General features: G+C 48.8%; 1 long non-coding RNA gene across 1 annotated transcript; it reads left to right on the top strand.

Annotated features, from left to right (window-relative positions):
* The first annotated feature begins 15,979 nt into the window (after nt 1-15,979).
* Nucleotides 15,980-27,394, top strand: LOC311616068. Its single transcript, XR_014793842.1, has 4 exons — nt 15,980-15,994; nt 16,372-16,558; nt 20,108-20,272; nt 27,308-27,394. It is a non-coding gene; the product is annotated as an uncharacterized lncRNA (long non-coding RNA).
* Nucleotides 27,395-27,856: the final 462 nt, after the last annotated feature.

The following is a 27,856-nucleotide window of genomic DNA, read 5'->3' as shown; positions in this document are numbered from 1 at the left end:
GATTCAGTACAAATAGCTTCAGGGTATGAGTATATGTTTGTGTCAATAATCTCAAGCCAGAGTGAAAAAAAATGGAAAAAGTTCATCGTAGAAAGCTGGCAAATCTGATCATCAAGGTTCCCTGGGTTGGTCAGAGCTGGGAAAGAGGTAACAAGGGGCCAAGCTGCATGGGTTTCCTGGCTCCCATGGACCTGTGGGCGGCAACGGCACCAGCCTCTGGCTGTCCATCAGGGCATCAGAGGGACAAACATTCAGGGTGAGGGGCTGCCATCACCCTGGGGATGGATGGAGATTTGTCCCACAGGATTTCCTGAGTAACAAGAACAAATCTTAAATACGGTCCACCAGGTTACCATGCAACCTGAGCTGTCCTTTATGACCTGGGTGTGATGTCACTCACAGAATCATTAAGGGACGTGCATGGGAAGACTACATCTATTAGTGTGGGCCATACCTGATCAAACCTGGGCTGATCAAAGCAGTTATATGAGGTGATGCCTTGTGCCCTCCTGTCAAACAAGGAATCCCTTTGTTTATCTAGAACTGTTATTCATAGTTAGATCACTGTAGCCTGTGACATTGAAGCAGTCACTGCCTGATCTACTGATAGACGTGTATGATATTGGTGAGCAATGTTATTTTCTTTTGGAATAATATGAGTAAGTTTCTCTGCACTTTCCTTTTCCTCACTAATATCAGGGTGAGCTTCTGTTCAGACTGCATTGTAGTAGGTGCGCTGTAGGGTCTTAGTCATCAGAGAGTTAGTCAGGAATTGTGCCTATAAAAAGATAAATCATTTATTCAGTGTTAAAAAAAAAAACACAAGTTCTAATCCAGATTTTGCTCAAGACACTTAGTAAATATTGGGCTATAGCATCACTAAATGGAGGAGTGGGGGCTGTTATTTTCCATGTCTGTGGTGATAACACAGACATTCTGAAATATTTCTGAGTGCTCTGGAACAGTGGACATAGCAACCAATTGTTTGCTTGTTCTGCCATTCTATTTACCTTATAAGATAGCCTTTTACTATATAGGATACTAGAGGCCCAGTGTACAATGGGGATTTTGAGTTCTCTTTCCACGTCTGTGGTGTTAACACAGACATTCTGAAATATTCCTGAGTGCTCCAGAACAGTGTACATGATTTGTATCCAAGACACCTGATACAGCATGAAGAGATCAATTTTGTCACAGGTTTCAAACCAGATGTGAGAGAAATTGGAATGGATCATGGTTGTGTTATAAACCACATAGGAGGAAGTAGAATAACTCAGGATTTATCAGGGAACAGTAAAATGTGCAAGAGGAAACAAACAAGGTTAGCAAAGACAGTGAGCTCTTCTGTGACAATTACTGCCTCGACTAAACTCAAATCCCAGTAGGACACTAAAGGTGAGGGGAGAGTTTAACCTCTGAGGTGGTGTGCTACTCTCTGTGACATGTAAGTGCCCATTCTCCCTCATTTTAATTTACGAAGAAGCAGTTCAAAGTTTAGGGAGGTGTTAATGTTGGAGTCGATTGGTGATGTGAGCCCTATTGCACTCTGGGAGTGCCCACATGGCATACCTTTCACCAATGCATGGGGAATTGTAGTGATGACTGAAAATAGCACATATGAAGAGCTGCATGAAGACTCTTCAATGAAAACCAGACCTTGGGAACTGCACCCTCTCAATGTGACGGGAGACATTGGATCCCCTAGTGGCAGGGGCACTGGGCCTTGTCTAATCAGTCATTGAACTCCGGGTGGATCTGATGAGCCTAAAATACAGCAAATCCAAGCAGAATCTAGTGATTCTGACTGGCCCTGATGTACAGTGTTGGCTGAAGAGTCATGTGTTCCTAGATGTGGGTATAGGAAGCCCACTACATTGTTGCTCCATCTAGTGAAACAGAGATGTCCCCATGAGTCTAAGGTCCCAGCAGGCTGGGTCCTATGACTAATTCTCTGAGATTCAAGGGGAGCCTTATTGACTAATATAGGTCTATTACATGAAAATCAAATTTTATTGTTCACAAGAAAAGATCTATTCTAGTAGAGCCACAGGTACTTATTTACATAGAGTCAATGACTGATCTCCAATAATGAGAGGCTTGGAGTTTCTGCAGAAACCATAAGCCATTGAGTCTCTGGTTGTTACAGAAATAGCTTGCCAACCTCTGACCTAGGATTCCCTTTATAATCATTGAATAGTTGGTTAAGAATTTTACAGAAGTCTTTTCCCCTTAGGACAAAAATTTCCATGCTTATTACTCACTAATGGCCTGGTGTACAAATTCATGCACATTGAAAGTAAATTAAGTAGAAAAAAATATTTTAATATTGCTATTAGCTCTCTCTCTATAATAGACATCTGAACCAAATTCATTGTTGACAATGACAGATGGAAACACGTGTGCGATTGGTGCCAGTGAGAGCTGTAAACATATCGCACATGCATGAGTCAACTTAGCCTTTTATATATATACTAGGGGCCCAGTGCATGAATTTGTGCACCTTGAAAGGAACTGTGGATTATGAGGTTGTGGTAGGCACAGGGATGGATCTTGGCCCATCCTCCAAACCCCTACCCAGCCCCTCCACCATAGCCCCTGTCTTCTGTCTGCCAGCAGCCCGGCTCCCACGCGCTGATGGTGCTGGCCCTGCTTGTACCACCTCAAGGCACTTTCTATAAAAGATGTGTTCAGCCCTAGCCAATTTGTTTCATTGGATAGAGGTTCGGCTTGCAGACCTAAGAGACCAGGTTTGATTCCAGTCAAGGACACAGGCTGGATTTGCAGACTCGAGCGCTAGTAGGGGGCATGCAGGAGGTAGCCGATCCATGCTTTTCTTTCATCATGGATGTTTCTACCTTTCTCTCACTCCCCCTTCCTATCTGAAATCAAATATATGTCACAGACCTTCAGTTTACTCAGAAAGTCACTCGAAGGTAATTTTGTGTATATATACACAGACACAGAGAGAGATGTTCAAAGCATATTTCCAGCTCTCTCTGGAACAGTGACTGTTATCCCTGCAACGTTCTGTTGAGGGAGATAAAGTGACTCCGGCAGGAAGTGCCAAGTACTGGCAGCTGCTTTACTCTGTGGCTCCACCAGAGAAATGACTGAAGTCCTTTGCACTTGGAATGAATTGAGAACTTTCTACCTCTAGCAGAAGTCACTCGAAGACAATCTTGATGTCTACTTGCTGAAACCCACAACCTACGGAGGCACCACCAGAGGTTCCCGCCCCCACATGCTTGTCTTCGGGCAGACACAGAAAGGCTGCGGCTTTCTCAGGGCACCGACTCCTATTAAAAATCAATACATTTACCAGGTTTCTACGTCCAGCACTGCGAGTCCCGCAGAAGGAGGGCTGCCAGCTGGACTGGGCACCGGCGCACTGTTGAATGGAGAAGAGACCACCCAAGAGGCAGAGACCCCTACCCGGGAAACAACTCCATCTAGCCAATTGCGGAGTCAAATAACAAATTTTATTACAGATTCGAATCTGGGCTGCCACCGCCAGGATGGAGCAGGCAGAGACAGCAGCCAGCAGTTACAAATCCAGCTTTTTATATACATTTCAAACAAGGGGGTGGAGGTCCACGGGGCTGGAGCTGACTGGTTTCTATATTGCTTAACCTTGGGGTTGTATGTATGGGCCAGATGGCCTAATCTCCCTTCTTGGTTCGTTCTGTTCTTTTAGCCTTGACTAACCCAGACTGTTGATTTGGCCTTCAGGTCCAGGAGGGGGAGGGAGGAGTAACTTTCTACCCTCCAGGCTAGGTCAGTAATTTCCCACTCCTCAGCAAGTAATCAAAGGCCGAAGTCAGATAGCAAAGCTAAAATTCAAACAGCAGTTTTTACCAAAGTATGGTTGCCACCATATTTCACGCACCAGGGTCCGTGCAGCCGCGTCAGCTTCTGCAGCCCAGGCCGTTCCCAGAAGGGACACTGCACACGGCTTTCTATGAAGTAACTTCTTCGTCTTCAAGCGGCCCAGGACTTCCGCCTTCAAGGGAAAATACAAAGACTGCTCCTCCCAAAACACCTCAAGTCCTCCTCTCGCCACTCCACTGCAGTCAGGTTTCTCCAGCCCCCGCCCCGCCCAGGGGTCCCTCCTGCCAGTTCCGGAAGGTCCCTGAGTCTCGGCCCCCTCGGTGTGTCTCCGGGGGGGAGGACAACCTGCTGAAAATGGGGGTCCGCTCCCAGGGCCTGACCCACTCCCTGCACTGTGCCCAGATTCAGGGGCCGGCGGCCGAAGTTTGGGGTCGACTACCGGTCCCACTAACTGCACTGTGTGGAAACGGGGGGCACCAGGATAAAGTTCTGAGGATCAGGCAGACTCCACCGCCCCGCGCCCTCCCCCACCCAGGGCCGCAACTCACCCAGCAGGGACCCCCGCGGCGACCTCTCAGCGCCTTTCTCTCTCCCCCACGTGCACCGCCTCGGGGCTCCCCGCCCGCCCCGGGAGGCAGGGCCACACCCACGCCCTGATTGGCCAGTGAAGTGGGAGCTGGGCCCCACGTCCTGATTGGCCAGTGAAGGGCGAGCCGGGCTCCACGCCCTGATTGGCCAGTGAAGGCGGGCCGGGCTCCAGCCCTGATTGGCCAGTGGAGGGCGAGCTGGGGCGAGCCGGGCTCCAGCCCTGATTGGCCAGTGGAGGGTGAGCTGGGGCGAGCTGGGCTCCGGTAGCGGAAGCATCTGCCTTCAGCCACTCCCAGTGCGAACTCTGCTGGAGATTCGGGTGGATGCCGGCTACCGCCCCTCCCCGCCCCGCGCCGGAACCCGAACAAAAGCTGCATGTGGTATGTACTTGCATGCATTCACGTGATATTCTCTTGGCGTTTACTTGCTGAAATCCACAACCTATGGAGGCGCCACCAAAGTTTCCCGCCCCCACATGCTTGTCTTTGGGCAGAAACAGATTTTTCCTCAAGTTTTCAGGGGTCGAGTTTACCGTTCATTGCCCGAATGGCCGGCTTCGGGGCTTAGTCCCTAGGAGTTTGAAATACTTCCTCTCTGAGCTGAAAATCATAGATATTGGGTGGGGTGTGGAGGTTGGGGGGCCACAAAAGAGAATTTTAAAAAGAGGAGGGTGGCCCTAACTAGCTTGGCTCAGTGCAGAGGGTCGGCCTGCGGACAGAAGGGTTCCAGGTTCGATTCCAGTACTTTGGTTGTGAGCACATCTCCGGCTAAAAAAATGGTTTCGTTCGGTTCTGCTCAAGGGCATGTGCTTTGGTTGTGGGCGCATCTCCAGTGGGGAGTGTGCAGGAGGCAGCTGATGGATGTTTCTCTCTCATCAATGTTTCTACCACTCTATCCCTCTCCCTTTCTCTCTGTAAAAAAATCAATAAGATATATTTTTTAAAAAAGAGGAGATTCGGCGGGAGGCCAGAGAAGAAATCTATGAGGAAGAAAAGACTTGATATATTAAGTTGTCTACTTGAAAAAAATCTTATGCGTTTTTGTTTGTTTTGTTTAGTTTCATACAAAGATTCCTATTTACTTATATCGGATGTATTAATTTCTTATTTTGTTTAAAAACTCCTATTGCCTCCTGACCGGTTTGGCTCAGTGGATTGAGCTTTGGTCTGCAGATTGAAGGTTCCATTCTATGTATCCTGGTTACTGGCACGCCCCCAGTAGGGGGCGTGCAGGAGGCGGCTGATTGATGTTTCTCTCTTATTGATGTTTCTGATTATCTATCCCTCTCTCTTCTTCTCTCTTTAAGAAAAAAAGAAAGAAAGAAAGAAAATAGAAAGAACAACCCTCCCCAAAAACAATTAAATATATTTTTAAAAAATAAAAATAAAACCGTGTTGTTTATGAACCTGTGTCTCTGCCTCCTTTAGGATTTAAACCAGGGCTTCCTTCAAAAATGTTTTTGTTATGTACTCCCTTTTTTTTTTTTCCAGGAGTGGAGGGGGGGGGCAGTGTTGTCCCAAAGTGTAGAACAGCATTTGATACCACTTGGATTTCACGTCTAAGTAGCTGTAAACTATGTAAAATTGTTTGCGAGCACTTCAAAATCCTTTGGATTTTCCAAGGATCCAAGATCCTTTGAATTTTCTGGTCAATGGGCTGGCCTGGCCTGGCCCGCATACCCCCGTGTCCTGTCCTGCAAGGCTTTCTTGCTGAAACACTTCCAAGCGAAGCATTCTTCACCTTTGTTTAAAAAATAAAATAAAAAAGAAAGAAAGAGAAAATGACGACTGCACATGGGACTTGTTTTTGCACATCAAGCAGTGTAAGAAACCGGGAAGCCAGCCGAGAGGCAGAGGAATCTGTAGGAACGGGCCTCCCTCATCTCTCCTTTAGCCTCCCTGCCTATTTAGTAGCTTTCCCCACAATTGCCTCTCCCCCTTCAATCCAGTGTGAAAAATCGTGGATGTTTTGCCCCTCTCTGGCTCTTCCACGGTTTCCTTAGGAGGGCTCTCTGGGCCACATGAGAAACTTCAGGGAAAGAAACCCCCCCCCACGACCCCCCCCCCCGCCCCATCCCCTCTTCTCTCTCCTGTGTGTCAGATGAAATTTTCTGGCCTGCCCGCTCCTGCCCACTCCACAAACCCTAAGAAGGTGGAGGTAAGATTCTGGCCTCGGTGACATTTTCTTTTCTGGCATCATAGAACGCTAGCAGTGATTTCCAAGTGTTGTCCCAAGTGTTGTCAAACACTGTTCTACACTGTTTCCTGATCTAGATCAGTGATTTTGAAGTGCTCGAAAACAATTTTACCTAGTTTCCAGACACTTAGACGTGAATTTCACGTGGTGTCAAATGCTGTTCTACAGTGTGCTGCTCCAGAGCAGTGATTTCCAAGTGTTTTCAAACACTATCAGTCTGTTTTGTGCCATTTAGGAGTGAATTCTGAGTGTTTTCCAACACTGTTCTACAGTGTACTGCTCTTTAGCCATGACTCCCAAATGTTGTCAAACATTGTTCTACACTGATTCCTGATGGTTTTTTTTTTTTTTTTTTAAATATTTTCATTGATTTCAGAGAGGAAAGGGGGAGAGAGAGGAGAGAGAGAGAGAGAGAGAGAGAGAGAGAGAGAGAGAAAGTTGTTGTTGTTGTTCTAGTTGTTTATCATTATTTGGTAGCCTTTAAAAAAATAAATATGTTGCCCTAACCAGCTTGGCTCAGTGAATAGAGCATTGGGCTGCAGACTGAAGGGTCCCAGGTTCTATTCCAGTACTTTTGTTATGGGCACATCCTGGGCTACTGCAAAAATGTTTTTGTTATGTCCTCCTTGGAGTGAGGGAGGGAAGGGGAGGGAGGGAGGGAGGGAGAGAGAGAGAGAGAGAGAGAGAGAGAGAAAGTCCGGAGAAGTATTTCACTTTCCAGTGGCCTGGCCCACCCCTGTGTTCCGGCCATCCCCCGAAAAAGATTTTCCTTATATGTAAACATATATATGTACATATTTATCTTAAAACCTTTGTATAATATATATCAAAGTATGTGTCCTTGCTTTATATTTATGTATATGTGGATATATATGTGGATATATATATATAAAAATAAAAGCATAATATGTTAATTAGACCAGATGTCCTTCTAGACAACCTTCTGGATGAAACTGGGGTTGCAAGGGAAGCCCAGATCCCAGATACTAGAGGGAAGCAAGCTCATGCCAGCAGCTGGGAGAAGGAAGGCCTATTCTTGCACAAATTTCGTGCATCAGGCCTTTAAATATATATATATATATTCAGCAGAGTTTTATGTAGAAGCATTTCTTTAAGTTGATTAATATTATAAGTATAACAATTTTATATAACTTGTGTTTTTCTCTCAAAAACATGACTCTGAGATCTTTTAATGTGCTTACATGTGCGTGTACGTCATCCTTTTGTAGACCGGGGCCGCCGCCGCTGCCACCACCACCACCGCTGCCGCTGCCGCCACCACAGGCGAAGCCATGGAGGGTGGCTCGCGTGCCGCTCCTTCGGTGCCTGTCGGGTTCTCCGGAGATCGGACCTCCGGGGCTATTGAAGGTGTGAGTGGCCGCCGCCGCTGGGGACCTGTCGACCAGCACTCGCTGTCGCCCCTCCGCGCGGAACGCCAGGGCCGGGGCCGGGGCCGCCGCTGTGGCGGGCGTAGCCGGAGAGGCTGTCCTGACCCATGCCTTGTGTGGGCATTTGCTCCTGCGGGGTCCGTTCATCAGAGGAGCTTTCCGAGAAGTTTTTCAAAGTCCGGATTCGGAGGCACGTTTGACCGTTCCATGCCCTCGCTGGCGAGATGGTGAGGGAGGCCGTGGACGGCCCGGCCCACTCCCTCTTGCTGCCGCCTGATCCGAAGCACGCTCTTGACTACGGGCTTCGAGGGTCGACCAGATAGCCCCGTTTCTTTCTCTTGCCCCCCCCACCCCCCACCCTCCCCCCGGCCGCCCTTCTTAAGTGGCGATGGGGTCCCGTGGGGCCTCCTGTGGCCGTGATTCCCTTCCCTGAGGCCGGCGTGATATGTAGACAGACGCCCATGCCTCCGGGCGCATCCGTGCTCTGCCTGAAGTTGGCATTTTGTGCCACGAGATTAGTGTGGACACCATGTCCCTGGGTGCCTGAGAAAGAGGAAAGAGGAAAAGAAGGGCTTGGGTGGCGAGGCTAAAAGCGGCCAGGCCCGTTCCGAGCGGCTGTCTGCGCCTCATTTTCCCTTCTCCTCGGTGCTCGTTGGCCCCGCGCCTGATCGATGTGGTGACGTCGCGCTCTCCCGGGCCGGGCCTCAGCCACGCCTGACGAGGGCCGGACATTCCTTGGCGAATGGGACCGCTCTTCTCGCTCTGCCCACGGGCCCCTCGCTCTTACCCTCCTGCCCGATGGCGGTGTGTGGAAGGGGAAGGGGTGCGGAACCCGGCCCGACCTCGGCGGTGGTCACGCCCCCGTTGGTCTTTGTGAGGCAGCGGACACTCCGCGCTGGCCTTCCCGGCGGCGGGGAGGGGCCGGCCGCCGTCGGGCAGCCCGCTCCTCTGCCGTCGGGCGTGCGCGCGCTCTCCCGCCTTGGCCCTCGGTTGGTGCCCCTGGAGCGTTCCAGGATGTCCTTCAGGTGCCCGAGGCCGAGCAGGCGGTGTCGTTCCCCGTTCCCCGCGGGCCCCCAGCGGGCCTCCGCTGTCGGTGGTGCCGTGGAGGAGGGGCTCCGGAGGGGGTAGTCTGACCCGGACAAGGTGAGGCACGCCCGTCCCCCTCGCGTGAGGGGTCCGGGTTTCCAAACGCTCTGCCGCGCGGACGATCGCGACGGGGCTGAGTCAGCGATGGCCGCCGCTGGCTGACCCGTGAGAGGTTTTTTTCTTTCCGCTGCCGCCTGTTATTTCCTACATCGCTAGTATTTTTCCTGTCGCGTCGTTGCCGGTCTTTCCGACGCAGCATCGCGGGGCTCTCTTTTAGCTATAACTGAATGTGAGGCCCCGGTGAGTCAAGAGGGCGAGCCCGAGGCAGCGCGGGCTCGCTCCCTCTCCCCTCTCTCTCGGCGGCCCCTATCGTGGGCGCTCGTTGCGTGTACAGCCCGCTGTGTGCTGAGTCGGTCCGGGTCGTAGCTTCCCCTGTGGCCCCCTCCCCTCCGGCCCCCAGTGTCGCACGCAAGTGTGGCTTTGCGGGCTCGATGGGGGTTTGCTTGTGTTGGGGTGGGGACGACGCGCCCTCGGTGAGGAAGCCCTTCTGGAGCGTTCCGAGAGGGTGCCTTGGGGTACCGGATCCCCCAGCCGCCGCCCCTCCTCTGGAAGCGCGTTCGGTAGCCGCCCCCCCTGTGCTTGGGCACTCGGGCCCCTCTGCTCCGGCATTTGAGGGGCCGAGCGACGACGGCGACACGCAGCTGTTGCCTGCGCCTTTGCCTACGGTGGCCCGCGCCTCCCCCCTCTGAGCCGGGGGAGGGTCCCGCCGGGCGGGGGCGGCGTCCCTCGCGGGGAAGCGCTGAGCTGCACGGCTCTTGCGCTTACGTGCGGGCGTGTGTTGCCACGTTTGCCCGTCCGGGCGCGTGCGCGGAGGGGGTTCCGGTTGGAGGCGCGGAGGCCTTTCCCGTCCGCTCCTCCCACGCCTCGGTGAGAGCGGCTCTCTGTCCGCTCCCGGCTCGAGTTTGCAGCAGGTGAGTCGGCCTTGTGCGCGGGCACGGTTGGGGCCCGGCTTGTCCTCGGGGGGCGTTCCCGTCCGGGACGCGAGCCCTCCCTCGCCCCCAGCCCGGGTCGGACCCTTTGTGTGAACGGATGGTGTGGTGGATGGCTGGAGGAAGCCGCGGTGGCTTCCCCGTGGCGGTCTTTCATTCTCCGAGGATCGCGTGCCTGGTTCTTCCGCGGTGGTGGGGATGCCCCGGGGCCCGCGCGACGGGAGGAAAAGGCATTGAGGTTTTGTGCGCTTGGGGGGTGTCGGCCCGGGGCCGCCCTGTGTGTCTGTGGCGGTGGGATCCCCGCGTTGTTTACCCGGTGGGTCCGCTCAGGTCCCGGCGCCTTGCCTCGAAGTCTGCTCTCTCGGTCATTGTGCCCAGGGGACCTTCCCTCGTGTGTTGCGCCCACAGCCTCTCTGAATTCTGCGTGCCGCGTCCCCTCCCGGGGGTCACCGCCGACGCACCACAGCCCCTCCTTCCTCCCCCCGTGGTTGTCTTGCCGGCCGCACCCTGAGAACCGGCCTCCTGCCGTGTGGGTGTCGCCCCTCGGCCCCAGCCCCCCGCCTCCGGTGGGGGTGTTGGGGTTGGTGGCGCCCCAGAGTGCCCTCTCGTATTACGGGACCCCCCAGGGGATATTGGACTTCTGGTTTCAGCCCGATCTCCACAGACCAGGCTGAGGGATCCCACTGGTGCATGAATCTGCACACCCAGCCTCTAGTCAGCAATAAGAAACACAGAAAACAAAAGAGGGACAACCACTTTAACAGGGAAAATGCATGAACAAGACCACAGAGGTCATTTCCACGGAAAAGGTTTGAGTGGGTCTTTGAATTTATAGCTGGACTGATGGGTGAAGGTTTTCTCTGGCACAAGGCATAGCTATAAAGACTGGGAGACGTGACAGTTTTTTTTCAAATGACCAAATCTCAATGTAATATCCCAAGGCATACAAAGACAAAGAGAAACATACTCAATCAAAAGAACAAAATGAACTCCCAGAAATCAATCCTAAAGACATATATATCTATGACAAATAATTCAAAACAATCCCCTTAAAGATGCTGGAAATAAAAGAGACACGGAAATAACTAAATTCAATAGGACTTTGTACACACCATCAAACAATGTACAGTCATCCAGTACCCACAGTTTCCCTTTTAGCAGTTTCAGCTGGCCGATCAATAGCAGTTCCAAATAGAATATGGAAAATTCCAGAAATAAGCAAGTCATGTTTTAGATTTTGAACCATTCTGAGGAGTGTAATACAATTACACATCAACTCACTCCATCCTTCCTGGGACATGAACCATCCCGCTTCCCAGCACACCCACACTGTGTACACTACCCACCATCAGTCCTGGTCACCATCTTGATGACCAGGTTGTCATGGTATCAAGTGCTCCTATTCCAGGAGCCCTCACTTTCACTTAACAATGGCCCCAAAGTGCAGAGCAGTGCTGCCGGCAATTCAGACATGTCAAAGAGAGCCATGAGGTGCTTCCACTTTTTCAAAATGAAAATATAAATGTTCTGCCGAAACCGGTTTGGCTCAGTGGATAGAACATTGGCCTGCAGACTGAAAGGTCCCAGGTTCAATTCTGGTCAAATGCATGTACCTTGGTTAAAGGCACATTCCCAGTGGGGGCTGTGCAGGAGGCAGCTGATTGATGATTCTCTCATGGATGTTTCTAACTCTCTATCCCTATCCATTCCTCTCTGTAGAAAAATCAATAAAATATATATTTTTTAAATTAAAAATATATAAAAGTTCTAAATTTAATAAGGAAGAAATCACATACTGGGGTTCCTAAGATCTAAAGTAAAACAAATCTTCTATTCATGAAACTGTAAACAAAGAAAAAGAAATTTATGCTAGTCTTGCTGTCAAACCTCACACTGCAGGAGTTATAGCCACAGTGTTTAAGTTTCCAGTTAAGATTAAAAAAAAAGTAGGTGGAAATTTGTAGGTGGAAAACATGGCATAATGGCTTGATGATCTTTTGCCACACAATCTGACAGACACTAGTGGCCTACCACCAAGCTTACAACATCTGTGTCATTCTCTGCACTTTATCTCATCACATAGACATGGCATCGTTTTGTATCAGCATCAGAAGAATCCTATATAATAAAAGGGTAATATGCAAATTGACCCTAATGGCAAAATGACTGGTTGCTATGACACACACTGACCACCAGGGAGCAGCAGGCAGGGCGATCAATCTGGAGGCTCTGTGATTGCCCAAAGAGGGAGGTCCAAGCCACCCACTGTGGGTGATCAATCGGGGGTCTTCACAGAACTGGGGAACCAGGGGTGTGTGGTGGCGAATGCAGGTGGGCGGGGGGAGGGAGGGATAGTGGGCGGACTGCAGGGCTATGAGGCAGCTGGAGCCATGAGGCAGCTGGGGCTGCAAGGGCCCCAGAAGCTGGGGCTGTGAAGGCCTATTGTTGCACAAATTTTATGCATGAAGCCTCTAGTATAACAAGGGAACAAACTCTCTGGTTTTTAAAATGACCAAACTGAGAAGTACAAACTAGAACATGTGAAATAGAATCAATAATACTGTAATGACAATGTTTGGCACCAAGTGGCTAGTTGAAATAACCACTAAGTTGTACACAAATTAATATTGAACCTAAACTAGGTAATTTAAAAATATAATTTTTGGAGAATCCAAGATGGCGGCATAGGTAACAGCTAACTGCAGCCTCACACAACAATTTCATTAAAATACAACTAAAATACAAAATGGACATTACCCAGAACTACAGGAAAGTCGACTGACTGGAAATTCTACAATAAGAAGGAAAGAGAAAACCAGAATGAAAAGCAAAGGAGCTGTAAAAGCCTAAGGTATGTAGACACATTGTGCGCGCGCATAGAGGATGGAGCGGGAGAGGAGGGGGAGGCTAAGTGCCTGTCTGGCATTCCCTAGCGGGAAAGAGATAAAAGCTCTGGACAATGCTGAACCCCAGATCCAACAGCACTGAACCCCAGTTCTAGGCCAGATCCTGGGGACTCAGCTCATACAGAGGAGCCTGGGCTGTTAGGTGGAATCTCAGGGGAGTGGTGAAAGGCAGAGCCCCCGAAGGCACTCACATTACACGCTGAGGACGGACCATTGACTCTGATGCTAAATTGCCCTAAAAAACAAAAGCTCCAGACTTTGCTGAGCCCCAGTTCTGACTGCACTGAACCCCAGTTCTAAGCCAGACCCTGGGGACCCAGGCTCATACAGAGGGAGTCTGGGCTGTAAGGCAGAAACACAGGGGAGCGGCAAAAGGAAGTCCCAGAGGCATGCACAGAGAATGGGCAGTTGACTGTGCCACTGGATTGCCCTAGCAGGAAGGAGGCAAAAGCTCCAGACTGCTCTGAACCCCACTTCCAACTGAACTGCACCCCAGTTCCAGGCTCATTGGGGGAGAGCCTAGACTGTTTGGTAGCACGCGAAACTCAAGAGCACCTTACTCTCAGAGGTGCTTGCAACGAGTACTGAAGGACCCTGAGGAATACTGAGACTCAGGAGCCTCATAGGGGATGGCTGAAAGAAGCCAAGGCTGTAGGCTCCACCCTGAAACTCTGCCCCATCCAAGCTGAACACAGAGACTTTTAAGGCTACCAACTCAGGGAAGCTGCAAAAATGCTGAGACAAGGAAACAGATCACAAACGAAAGAAATGGAGGACAAAAAGCTACTGGATATACAGTTCAAAACCATGCTTATAGGGTTTTTCAAGAATTTCCTAGAAAAGGTTGATAAAATAAACGAGATCTATGAGGATATGAAAAGGGATCAACTAGAAATAATAAGGGATCAACAAGAAATAATAAGGGATCATCAAGAAATAAAGAATACATTGTCTGAAATAAAAAATATTATACAGAGTCCTAAAACAGAATGGAAGATCGCAAGAATCAAGTCAAAGATTTGGAACATAAAGAGCCAGAAGATACTCCTCCGCAGAAGCAAGAAGACAAGAGAATACAGAAAGTTGAAGATAACGTAAGAAACCTCTGGGACAACTTCAAGAGAAACTAACATCAGAATTATGGGGGTCCCAGAAGAAGAGAGAGAGCAAGATACCGAAAACATACTGAATGAAATAGTGACAGTAAACTTCCCCCACCTGGTGAAAGAATTAGACCTACAAGTCCAAGAAGCACACAGAACCCCAAACAAAAGGAATCCAAAGAGGACCACACCAAGACACATCATAATTAAAATTCCAAGAGCAAAAGACAAAGAGACAATATTAAAAGCAACAAGAGAGAAACAGGTAGTTACCTATAAAGGAGGACCCATACTAATGTCAGCTGATTTCTCAACAGAAACCATACAGGCCAGACGGGAATGGCAAGAAATATTCAAGGTGATGAATAGCAAGAACCTACAGCCAAAAATAATCTACGCAGCAAAGCTATCACTCAGAATCGAAGGCCAGATAAAGAACTTCACTAATAAAAAAAAAAGCTATAGGAGTTCATCACCGCCAAACCAGAATTATATGAATTGCTGAAGGGGGTTCTTTCGGAAGAGAAAGAAAATAAAGATAATGAACAACAAATACTTAACTATCAACAAGTGAATTGAAAAACCAAGGGAATTAAAAAAAATCTGATGAACAATATTAACTGGAATATAATAGAATCAGAGGTATGGAAGGGGAGTGAACTGATGATTGTTGGGGAAAGGGGAGAAGGGAGTGTGGAAAGAAACTGAACACAAACTGTGCACCTATGGATGAGGACAATGGGGGTGGGGAAAGGGCAGAGGTTGGGGTGGGAACCTGGTAGAGGGAAGCAAAGGAGGGAGAAAAAAAATGAGGAACATTTGTAATAATGTGAACAATAAAGATTTATTTTAAAAATATATTAAAAATAAAAAATATATATAATTTTTTAAATAGCATGAGAATATATTTCAAGTGAATATCTGATTTTCTTCAATAAATGACCTCTGTTTAAAAAAAAAAAAAGACCAAAGGACCTCTTCACCAATTACCTCAATGAAGCATATGGGAAGGTGCCCTCATCGCATGCCGTCAGGGAAAGGGAAAGAAAGAAGACCCTCTATACACCTGCTGGAGGTCCAACCTGGACCTGCGCCAGCACCAACAGCCGCTGGGGTGCGGACACACAAGAGCTCCAGACCACTGCTGGTGGGGATACACAATGGCACAGCCATGTTGGAAAGCAGTTTGGCAGTTTCTTACAAAACTAAGCACACTCTTACACATGACAAGCATACCTCCTGGTATTTACAAAGGAGCTGAAGACTTGTACCCACACGAAAGCTTGCACATAGATGCTTATAGCAGCTTTATTCATAATTGCCAAGCTGGTAGGCACTGGGCTGTCCTTCAGAACATGCATGGCTTAATCTTTGAGACAAGCATATTGCTACTGGCAGGATCAACCAGGTAGGAGAGCGCGGTGAGCCGGAAGAGCGCGCCACCGCAGCGCAGTCTCCTCTGACACGGGCCGGACGTGTGCCGAGCATGGCAAGAAGCGAGCGAGCGGAGCGAGAGCGTATACGTGCGTGCGCGCAGAGCCATGCGCCGCACAAGGGCAGCGGGCAGGCGGGAGGGGGACAAGGCGGCGGCACGGCAAAGCCAAGCCCGGCGATGGCACGGCGGACCGCTCTTCCCAAAGGCGGCGAGGCGGACAGCCAACGCCCGTTCCCCGCTCGCCTTCCACTGGCCAATCAGGGCTGGAGCCGGCTCGCCCTCCACTGGCCAATCAGGGCTGGAGCCCGGCTCGCGCCCCTCACTGGCCAATCAGGGCTGGAGCCTGGCTTGCCCTTCACTGGCCAATCAGGGCGTGGGTGTGGCCCTGCCTCCCGGGGCGGGCGGGGAGCCCCGAGGCGGTGCACGTGGGGGAGAGAGAAAGGCCCTGAGAGGTCGCGGTGGGGGTCGCTGCTGGGTGAGTTGCGGGCCCCCGGTGGGGGCGGGGGGGGGGCGGTGGAGTCTGCCTGGTCCTCCGAACTTTATCGTGGTGCCCCCCGTTTCCACACAGTGCAGTTAGTGGGACCAGTAGTCGACCCCAAACTTCGGCCGCCGGCCCCTGAATCTGGGCACAGTGCAGGGAGTGGGTCAGGCCCTGGGAGCGGACCCCCATTTTCAGTAGGTTGTCCTCCCCCCCGGAGACACACCAAAGGGGCCGAGACTCAGGGACCTTCCGGAACTGGCAGGAGGGACCCCTGGGCGGGGCGGGGGCTGGAGAAACCTGACTGCCCTGGAGTGGCGAGAGGAGGACTTGAGGTGTTTTGGGGGGAGCAGTCGTTGTATTTTCCCTTGAAGGCAGAAGTCCTGGGCCGCTTGAAGACGAAGAAGTTACTTCATAGAAAGCCGTGTGCAGTGTCCCTTCTGGGAACGGCCTGGGCTGCAGAAGCTGACGCGGCTGCGCGGCTCCTGGTGCGTCGGTGCCCTGTCCAGCTGGCCGCCCTCCTCCTTCTGCGGGACTCGCAGTGCTGGGCGTAGAAACCTGGTAAATGTATTGATTTTTAATAGGAGTCGGTGTCCTGAGAAAGCCGCAGCCTTTCTGTGTCTGCCCGAAGACAAGCATGTGGGGGCTGGAACCTCTGGTGGTGCCTCCGTAGGTTGTGGGTTTCAGCAAGTAGACATCAAGACTGTCTTCGAGTGACTTCTGCTAGAGGTAGAAAGATCTCAATTCACTCCAAGTGCAAAGGACTTCAGTCATTTCTCTGGTGGAGCCACAGAGTAAAGCAGCTGCCAGTACTCGGCACTTCCTGCCCGAGTCACTTCCTCTCCCTCAACAGAACGTTGCAGGGATAACAGTCACTGTTCCAGAGAGAGCTGGAAATATGCTTTGAACATCTCTCTCTGTGTCTGTGTATATATACACAAAATTACCTTCGAGTGACTTTCTGAGTAAACTGAAGGTCTGTGACATATATTTGATTTCAGATAGGAAGGGGGAGTGAGAGAAAGGTAGAAACATCCATGATGAAAGAAAAGCATGGATCGGCTACCTCCTGCATGCCCCCTACTAGGGCTCGAGTCTGCAAATCCAACCTGTGTCCTTGACTGGAATCAAACCTGGTCTCTTAGGTCTGCAAGCCGAACCGCTCCAATGAAACAAATTGGCTAGGGCTGAACACATATTTTATAGAAAATTAATTAGAAAAGCAGGGTGAAATGAACAGCTTGCATAGTTTACATTATAATTTGCTGCTGAGCTCTAACCGATTGGCCCCAGGATGTGATTTAGTGGCTATTGCTTGCCATAGGCAGAGGGGCACAGCGGCCTGATAGTCAGGCATAGAGGTCTATGATTTCTCGTCAGTAAGTGAAGTGGTTTATCCATGAGCTGTTTCAAAATTGACTGGTGCCCCATCAAAGGTGTTTAGTCAATTAGGGAAGAGGTGAAAGTGAAAGTTTTCCAGAATGAGTGTTGCTCTTATAAAAGTGGATGCTGAATTTCTAGTTTTACCGAATTCATCGTGTTGCTATTTTGACATACACATTTTCTCCAAAGGGTTTCTTTGTTTCTTTGTTTGCGGTGAAGTTAGAGGAAAACTTTGAATTGTGGGTAGAGGCGCCTGGTGGGAAGGTGCTTGTCATAGCAGCCCTGGGTTGATTTCAGGGACTGTTCCCTTCATGCACAGCTAAGTCAGAGACCTTCAGTTTACTCACAGCATTGATTGAAGGCAAATGTATGAAAATGCTCTTTAAACTACAATAGATGTGTTGTCCATGATCTGGAGCAAAGGAAAAATGCAGTGATTTTGGCTATACTACTCTGTGAATAATACTTTTGAAAAACATCATCACTAAATTGTGGAAACCCTGTTGAATGATGCATTACTCTTTTACTGCACAGAGAAGCAGAGACAGGCCGCGTACAACTTGTAGTGTCATCGTCCCTGAGCAGGGATATCACCAGGGTGTCCAGGCCTCCGAGCAGCTCAGAAGTGCTGCGCCAGGTTTACAGTAAAACAGACCTCTGGAGGCATTTCTGTGTTACTTTCATTCAATTCTGTTGATTGGGATTCCACTTGAAGTTCTACTGGGGAAAACTGAATGTTCTGGCGGGATTCCTATGTGAACATTTGTGTAGCAGCTAAGAAAATTTGGAGAGACACTAGCCAGGTTTGGTTAGTGAATAGAGCATCGTCCTGCAATTGAAGGGTCCCAGGTTCGATTCCAGTCAAGTACACAGGTGCGGGTTGTGGGCTCGATCCCCAATGTGGGGCATGCAGGAAGCAGCCGATCACTGATTCTCTCTCATCATTGATGTTTCTCTCTCTCTCTCTCTCTCTCTCTCTCTCTCTCTCTCCCTCTCCCTCTCCCTCTCCCTCTCCCTCTCCCTCTCCCTCTCCCTCTCCCTCTCCCTCTCCCTCTCTCCCCACCCTCCTCTCTGAAATAAAAAACAATTACTACAAAATAAAACCTAGCAAACGTCTCATATTGGTGTCGCTACCAACCATGAAATAGACTTAAACTTCTGGTATTTGGGACAGATTCAGAGCAAAACTTTATATTTCAGCATTAGCAATCTTTAGTGATGTCACTCTGCATATTGATAAGTCACAAGCTCTGTATGTGTATTGCCAGTAGCAGCTACAATGTGTCTGATGGATCTGACCACCAGACCCACCTGCAGGGACAGGCACTTGTTCCAATGCCGCATTCCACCTGAGTTCCGTCCTGCACCTGTGCAGAGAGCAGCAGCTGCCAAGGAATGGCTTCACTGGAGAGGGCTCCCCTTCACACAGGATATTAAACATGTGCACAGATGTTCACAGGCTCTGTAATCAGGAATGCCTAACGAAGGACTTACTAGCATGGAAAAGATAGTCTTCAGTGAAATAGACCTCTCCAAAGTTCTTTAGCCACTACACAAAAGTTATAATAGGAACCCAAGATCCTGAATCGCATCTGCAAATCTTTCTGTCACAGCCAGAGACTCAATGTCTTACAGTCTCCACTGAAATCACTCATCTTCTCGTCATTCATTCATCTACTCACTCCTTCACTCCTTCATTCATTCATTCATTCACTTACTTGTTCACACACTCATTCACTCACTCACTTGCTCCTTCAGTCACTTGCTCATTCACACACTATTCATTCACTCATTCATTCTTTGCACAAGTGTATGGGCAGGTCAGTCTCACCCTGAGAACTGGATGGTGGATGGCGAGCAGGACACCTGTCCTCAGCAGCTGGTGCCTTCACAGGTAATACCCACAGAGGCACTAGGAGGGGGCACTGCCCCCCCCCCCGTTTGTCACTACAAAAACCTGAGGACACTAGACACAACTACTGTCACCTTCATGGGGGAATGTGCATTGTAGGTCCTGAGGTTCACGCTTTGCTTCATCCCTTTACAAGTATCAATATTTAGGAGTCTGTTTTGTGCCACACTTTTTAAAGCTTTATCTTTCTAAGAAGCAAGTTTCAAAGAAATCACTTTGAGGTGTGTGGCCCAATCCTGAAAGCTCAGCAGCGTGAGCTTGAACTTCCGGAGGCAGGTGCTGACAGAAGGATCAGCATGTGGCTCGGAGTCAGGCCCATTCTGAGCCTGTGCCCAGCCTCTCCCTCAGAACAGGCGCTTTTTCCTGTCCCTGTGTCAGGGCTACATTGGCATTGTTGGTTGGCATGGTTTTCCTGTCATATTTAGCTGCCACAGGAACTTAGAAGATTAAGACAATGGTTTGTGGGGAATGTCCTGGAAACTTCTATTGTCCCGTTGAAGACATGGATCGCTGTAGCTTACATTCACCGGTTTGTTTAGTGAATGAAGTGACTACTTAATTACACAGCCAAAGATATCTTCCCAACTGCGCGTTGTTTTTCTCCTGTGCCTGGGACACAGCAGCGCTGGATAGTAACAGAGTGGAGGCAGTGGTTCCTTGGCCAAGTTTGCGTATTACTCAGTCAGGCAGAAATTCAACAGCATAGCACAAACTTTCTCTTCCAAATTCTAGGAAATGGATGTTTTCATATCTTTTTCTTTTCATTTATCTTTTTAATCCTCACTGAAGTATATTTTCCCATTGATTTGTGCGAGAGTGGAAAGGAGGGAGCTACGGAGAAACATGGACATGAGAGACACACGTCGCACGCGTCCCTACTGGGCTGGGTAACATGCAACCGAAGTTTGTGCCCTTGACCAGGAATCGAACCCATGACCCTATGGTATTCAGGTGGACGCTCTAAGAACTGAGTTAACCAGGTAAGGCTCATTTGGTAATGTAGGTAAATATGAGCATCAGAGGATTAATATGCTCCTCTGCAAACTAGATGAGACTGCAAACTAGAAATGTGTTCTTACATCAAAAACAGCAGTGACACATCTAGAGGAAATGATGAACAACATAGACTTATGAACAAAAACAGACTCAGAGAAAGAGAAGCACCGAACAGACTTTCTTTTTTTTTTTTTTTTAACATATTTTATTGATTTTGTACAGAGAGGAAGGGAGAGAGATACAGAGTTAGAAACATCGATGAGAGAGTCATCGATCAGCTGCCTCTTGCACATCCCCTACCGGGGATATGCCCGCAACCAAGGTACATGCCCTTGACCGGAATCGAACCCGGGACCTTTCAGTCCCCAAGGCGACGCTCTATCTACTGAGCCAAACCGGTCCCGGCTGAACAGACTTTCAAACCTCAGAGGGAAAGTAGGGGAGGGTGGGGGATAAGGGGAAGAGATCAACCAAAGGACTTGTGTGCATGCATATGGGCCTGGTCAGTGGCCATGGACAATGGGGGTGGGGGTGGGGGGTGTGCAGGCATATGTAGGGAGGGGTTTGGGATGGGATTGGGAGGATGAGGACAATTATGTGATTCCACAATCAATAAAAAAAAAAAAAAATGGGGGGAAAAACCCAGCAGTGAAACAGTGAGAAGTGTGCTTGTTGTGAAAATTTGCAAAATATAGAAAATCAATGGTTTCTTGTTAATGTATACCAACTTTACACAGAATGATGATAGCGTATTTGCAGGCATTCCATAATATTCCTACAATCAGCAATGTATAAATTATTTACATAAAAGGCTAATATGCTGTGTGTCCTTCCCACCTTCCAACTGGCCACTATGACACACACTGACCACCAGGGGGCAACGCTCCATGAAGGAGCTGCTGTGAAGCACACAGAGAATTGGTACCGCAGACCTGGTGCCCCCAAAACAACACTTGGCTTCCCCTAAGTGGGACACAGGCTCTGCCAACACCCCGGAGTGACAGTTCACCAAATATCAGCCAATTCTGCTGAGATCCCATGGCACAAAATTGGGCTCACAGCCCAGCCCAGCCTGCAAACGGTGGCTGTGGTTGCCTGGTAATGACGTCATGTAGCAGTGCCCAGCTTCCTCTCCCTAGCGAAGACTAGCCACTTGCAGTTTCTTAAGCCCACAAACACAAGTGGAAACATTCCACACTTTAACCAAATATCTGTGAAGTGTTTTCACATGCCTCACCTCATTTGATCCTCACAGAAGTCCTGCAGTAGGTAGGTAAGAGACTCGGTGGAAACCTGTTTGTTTGTTTTTCATTAGCCAGAAAATGGATATTTAGAAAGCTTAGAAACTTGACCCAACTGATAAGAAGTAAGAAATGGTGGACCTTGAAAATGACTTCAGGTTTTCTCATTGCACAGAATAGAGTCAAACACTGCTGCAGTTAATTATTTTATCCTTTGTTCTCCCTGCGTGATGTACAATAATAATCTGCTTTGTTTTGACATTTACTGCTGTGTTGCTGACAATTACCTGAAAGAGAAGTTGGGGTGCTTCACTGAGCTGTAAAAAGTTTAGCTACATCAGAAAACAGGTCTACTTAAGCAAGTTGATTGTATCCTTTTTAATAAAATACTAATATGCAAATTGACGGGACAGCAGAAAGACTGGTTGCTGTGATGTGCATTGACCACCAGGGGGCAGACACTCAGTGCAGGAGCTACCCCCCCTGGTGGTCAGTGTGCTCCCACAAGGGAAGTGCTGCTTTGCCTGAAGTAGGCTCAAGGCTGGCAAGCGCAGCAGCAGTGGCAGGAGCCTCTCCTGCCTCCACTGCAGGCCGGCGGTAAGAAGCAAGGGGTCTCAGACTGTGAGAGAGATGTTCAACTGACAGGTTAGGCAGGCATCTCCCAAGGGGTTCCAGAGTGCAAGAGGGCACAGGCTGGGCTGAAGGACAACTCCCCCTCCCACCCCCCTCTGCAATAATTTTGTGCAGCTGGCCTCTAGTCCTATATGATAAAAGCCTAATATGCTGTGTCCAGTTGGCCATTCAAGCAAAGTGTAATCCTAACCTAATAAAAGATTAATATGTGAATTAACCAAACTATCACTCCACTCAGCAAGCCAATGCCCACCAGCCAATCAGAGCGAGTACGCAAATAAACCCAACTAAGATGGCTACAGCCACAGAAAGCAGGAGGGAGGCTTTGGTTTCCCCAGTAACGGAGGAAGCCAAGTTTTCTGCTTGCCCTTGCAGGCCTAAGCTCCCACTCAAGGCTGAAAAGTTTCAATTATAGAAGGTAAACAAATCCAAACAGAAACGGCTGCTACCACGGAGCGAGCAAAAGGCTTGGCTCCACTCCAGGATACAAAGTTTCAATTGTAAAAAGTAAATATAACCCAGATACCAGGGACTCCTCTTGGGTCACTGGGGGGCATGGCTGACCTGAAAACCACCACAGGCACCTGGCTCAAGCTGCCCCACGCCCCAAGGGAACCCCCAATATGATCCGGGGCACCCTTCAGGGCAAACCAGCTGGCCCCCACCTGTGCATCAGGCCTCTATCCTATCTAATAAAAGAGTAATATGCAGATTGATCATCACTCCTACTCACAATATGGCTGCCCCCAGGTGGTCAAAGATCCTGCCCCCATGTGGACACAAGATGGGCAGCAGGGGAGGACAGTTGGGAAGGACCAGGCCTGCAGGGGAGGGAGGAAGTTGAGGGCAAATGGGATGGCAGGGAAGCAGTTAGACATCAATCAGGCTGGCATGGGAGTGATTAAGGAGTAATCAGGCTGGCAAGCAAAAGCTGTTAGGTGCAATCAGGAAGGCAGGCAGACGAGCAGTTGAGAACCAGCAGTCCTGGATTGGTGAGAGGGATGTCCTACTGCCCATTTAAGGCCTACTGGCATCTAGCCTAAAAGGGCAGTTGGACATTCCTTGAGGGGTCTCAGATTGGAGAGGGTGCAGGCTGGGCTAAGGGACAACCTCCCTGAGCCTCTAGTATGATAATGATATGCTAAGGCCGTTCAACCGCTTGCTATTATGTGTACTGACCATAGTAGGGGGCAGACACTCCACTGGTAGGTTAGTTTGCTGCTGGGGTCCAGCCAATCAGGACTGAGATGGGATAGACACACCCTGGAACCCTCCATGGTTCTTCCCCAGCCGGCCAACCTTCCGCTTCTCTCCCTGCCCCCCCCCCCTCCGTTGTGCACTGGTGGGGTCCCTCAGCCTGGCCTGCACCCTTTTGCAATCCGGACCCCTTGAGGAATGTTGGAGCACTTTTTTTGTCCTGATCCTGCAGGGACCCATACAGAGGGACCCCACTGGTGCACTAATTTCTGCACTGGGCCTCTAGTATCCTATATAATAAAAGGCTAATATGTAAATAGACCAAATGGCAGAACAAACAGTTGGTTGCTATAATGTATACTGTCCACCAGGGGGCGTGTGCATAACATGATGGGATGGTTGAACAGGTGAGCAGTGGCAACAGACCAAAGTAAGGGTGCCTGTCATGTCATCAGGGCAAGCCTGTAGTGGTTACTGAAAATTCTTTCTCCTGAGCAAGAACGGTCCCACCTGGCGCTCGCACCTGCTGCTGGCTTGGAGTCACTGCTCGCACCCACTGCTGTTGCATGGCATCGGCCCAAATAGCTTGGCATCAGCAGGTGTGAGCAGTGGCCATCAGCCCCGATCACACCTGAGGGTTTCTCTACCTCCCCCTGCTCCTGAGGGGAGATTGGGGCCAGCAGCCACCTCTTGCACCCACTGCCAGAGATGACCCTGCTCTCACCCACTGCCTGTGCCAAAGCCACTACTTGCACCCACTGCCAGCACCTGTCCCATTTGCACCCGCACCTGGCACCAAAGCTGCCACTCACACCTGCTGATACCTGGCTCTGGTCTCAATTGCTTGACACCATCTGCAGGTGTGAGCGGTAACTGCCATCTCTGATCACCCCTGAGGGCTTCTCCACCTCCTCCTGCTCATGAGGGGCAATCAAGCCAGCAGCTGTTGCTCACACCTGCTGACAGTGCCACCCCACTCACACCTGCTGCTGGTGCCGACCCCAATCACTCTGTGCCTTGAGGTGGTACAAGCAGGGCCAGCGCCATCAGCGCACGGGAGCAGGGCTGCTGGCAGACAGAAGACAGGAGCAGTGGTGGAGGGGTTGGTTGGGGTTTTGGAGGATGGGCTGAGACTCATCCCTGTGCCTACCACAGCCTCATGATCCACAGTTCATTTCAAGGTGCACAAATTCATGCACTGGGCCCCTAGTATATATATAAAAGGCTAAGTTGACTCATGCATGCATGTGCGATATGTATACAGCTCTCACTGGCACCAATCACACACATATTTCCATTTGTCATTGTCAATCATGAATTTGGTTCATATGTCTATTATAGAAAGAGGGCAAATAGCAATATTAAAATATTTTTTCTACTTAATTTACTTTGAATGTGCATGAATTTGTGCACCGGGCCATTAGTGAGTAATAAACATGGAAAATTTTGTCCTAAGGGGAAAAGACTTCTCTAAAATTTTTAACCAACTATTCAATGATTATAAAAGGAATCCTAGGTCAGAGGTTGGAAAGCTATTTCTGTAACAACCAGAGACTCAATGGCTTATGGTTTATGCAGAAACTCCAAACCTCCTCATTATTGGAGATTAGTCATTGACTCTATGTAAATAAGTACCTGTGGCTCTATTAGAATATATCTTTTCTTATGAACAATAAAGTTTGATTTTCATGTAATAGACCTATATTAGTTAATAAGGCTTCCCTTGAATTTCAGAGAATTAAGCACAGGACCCAGCCTACTGGGACCTTGGACTCATGGGGACATTTCTGTTTCACTAGATGGAGCAACAATGTAGTGGGCTTCCTATACCCACATCTAGGAATACATGACTCTTCAGCCAACACTGTACGTCAGGGCCTGTCAGACTCACTAGATTTTGCTTGGATTTGCTGTATTTTAGACTCATCAGATCCACCCGGAGTTCAATGACTGATTAGATAAGGCCCAGTGCCCCTGCCACTAGGGGATCCAATGTCTCTATTCACAATTAGACTTTCCCATTGAGAGGGTGCAGTTCCCAAGGTCTGGTTTTCATTGAAGAGTCTTCATGCAGCTCTTCATATGTGCTATTTTCAGTCATCACTACAATTCCCCATGCATTGGTGAAAGGTATGCCATGTGGGCACTCCCAGAGTGCAATAGGGCTCACATCACCAATCGACTCCAACATTAACACCTCCCTAAACTTTTGAACTGCTTCTTCGTAAATTAAAATGAGGGAGAATGAGCACTTACATGTCACAGAGAGTAGCACACCACCTCAGAGGTTAAACTCTCCCCTCACCTTTAGTGTCCTACTGGGATTTGAGTTTAGTCGAGGTAGTAATTGTCACAGAAGAGCTCACTGTCTTTGCTAATCTTGTTTGTTTCCTCTTGCACATTTTACTGTTCCCTGATAAATCCTGAGTTATTCTACTTTCTTCCTATGTGGGTTATAACAACCATGATCCATTCCAATTTTTCTCACATCTGGTTTGAAACCTGTGACAAAATTGATCTCTTCATGCTGAATCAGGTGTCTTGGATACAAATCATGTACACTGTTCTGGAGCACTCAGAAATATTTCAGAATGTCTGTGTTAACACCACAGACATTGAAAGAGAACTCAAAATCCCCATTTGAGTGCACTGGGCCTCTAGTATCCTATATAATAAAAGGCTAATATGTAAATAGACAGAATGGCAGAACAAGCAAACAATTGGTTGCTATGTCCACTGTTCTAGAGCACTCAGAAATATTTCAGAATGTCTGTGTTATCACCACAGACATGGAAAATAACAGCCCCCACTCCTCCATTTAGTGATGCTATAGCCCAATATTTACTAAGTGTCTTGAGCAAAATCTGGATTAGAACTTGTTTTTTTTAACACTAAATAAATGATTTATCTTTTTATAGGCACAATTCCTGACTAACTCTCTGATGAGTAAGGCCCTACAGCGCACCTACTGCAATGCAGTCTGAACAGAAGCTCACCCTGATATTAGTGAGGAAAAGGAAAGTGCAGAGAAACTTACTCCTATTGTTCCAAAAGAAAATAACATTGCTCACCAATATCATACACATCTATCAGTAGGTCAGGCAGTGACTGCTTCAGTGTCACAGGCTACAGGGAGCTTTCTATGAATAGCAGTTCTAGGTAGACAGAGGGATTCCTTGTTTGACAGGAGGGCACAAGGCATCACCTCATATAACTCCTTTGATCAGCCCAGGTTTGATCAGGTATGGCCCACACTAATAGATGTAGTCTTCCCATGCAGGTCCCTTAATGCCTCTGTGAGTGACATCACACCCAGGTCATAAAGGACAACTCAGGTTGCATGGTAACTGGTGGACCGTGTTTAAGATTTGTTCTTTGTTACCCAGGAAATCCTGTGGGACAAATCTCCATCCATCCCCAGGGTGATGACAGCCCCTCACCCTGAATGTTTGTCCCTCTAATGCCCTGATGGACAGCCAGAGGCTGGTGCCGTTGCCGCCCACAGGCCCATGGGAGCCAGGAAACCCATGCAGCTTGGCCCCTTGTTACCTCTTTCCCAGCTCTGACCAACCCAGGGAACCTTGATGATCAGATTTGCCAGCTTTCTACGATGAACTTTTTCAATTTTTTTCACTCTGGCTTGAGATTATTGACACAAACATATACTCATACCCTGAAGCTATTTGTACTGAATCTGAGTCTTGGCTATAAGTCATGTAGACAATCCATGTGTGCTGTTTTGGACAACTGAGAAATTGGTCAGATGGTCTATGTCATCACCACAGACATTCACATGAGAAGTCAGGAGAGCCATTGGATTGGCATAGCGATTTTCACTGCACCTAGTGGTGATGTTGCTCTGTATTTAGAAACTGCATTGTTCGGTGGACTCTGGAGTTAGAAAGTAGTTCTGTAACTCTTAGTGATTTACTTTTCTTCTTTTCATAGACACTGTTCCTCATTAACTGTCTGATGGCTAACACCCTGCAGTACAAACAAAACTATGTTGGCATTATTTGAAAACAAAAAGTATCTCTTATTTTCAAAAAATGGAGGTAAGACTGACAAAAATTCTTTTACAATTATTCCATTATTAAATATTGGGGGATAATGTAGTTAATGACATTATATTAACTTTTACTGTACAACTTTACAATACAACATAGCCTACTCCAGTATGTGCTCAACACCCATAGGATAGTCTCTTGGTATTTGAACTCCTTTGCCACTGTACCCTCACTCATGCTTTTTCCCCTCCGGTGACCACCATGGATTTGTCTGCAGGTAGGAGATCTTCAAGGTGAATGACCCAATCTCTGCCCATCGTGATGGATTCATCGCCCACTGTCCTTCACAAACATCCAGAATGGTCAGTTGTAGTGCAGCAGTCCAGTTTCTGGGTGGTTATTGACATCATGCAAAGTCATCGGTAAGCCAGGCCACAACTTTGCTTCCTCTGTCACCAGGTCATAGGGAACCTTCTATGCGCCCACACAT

Source organism: Pipistrellus hanaki (genome assembly GCF_964339955.1).
Source record: "Pipistrellus hanaki genome assembly, contig: scaffold_46, whole genome shotgun sequence".
Lineage (NCBI taxonomy): Eukaryota > Metazoa > Chordata > Mammalia > Chiroptera > Vespertilionidae > Pipistrellus > Pipistrellus hanaki.
Note: the sequence above shows the minus strand (reverse complement) of the source record. Positions and strands in the feature narration are given on the sequence as shown.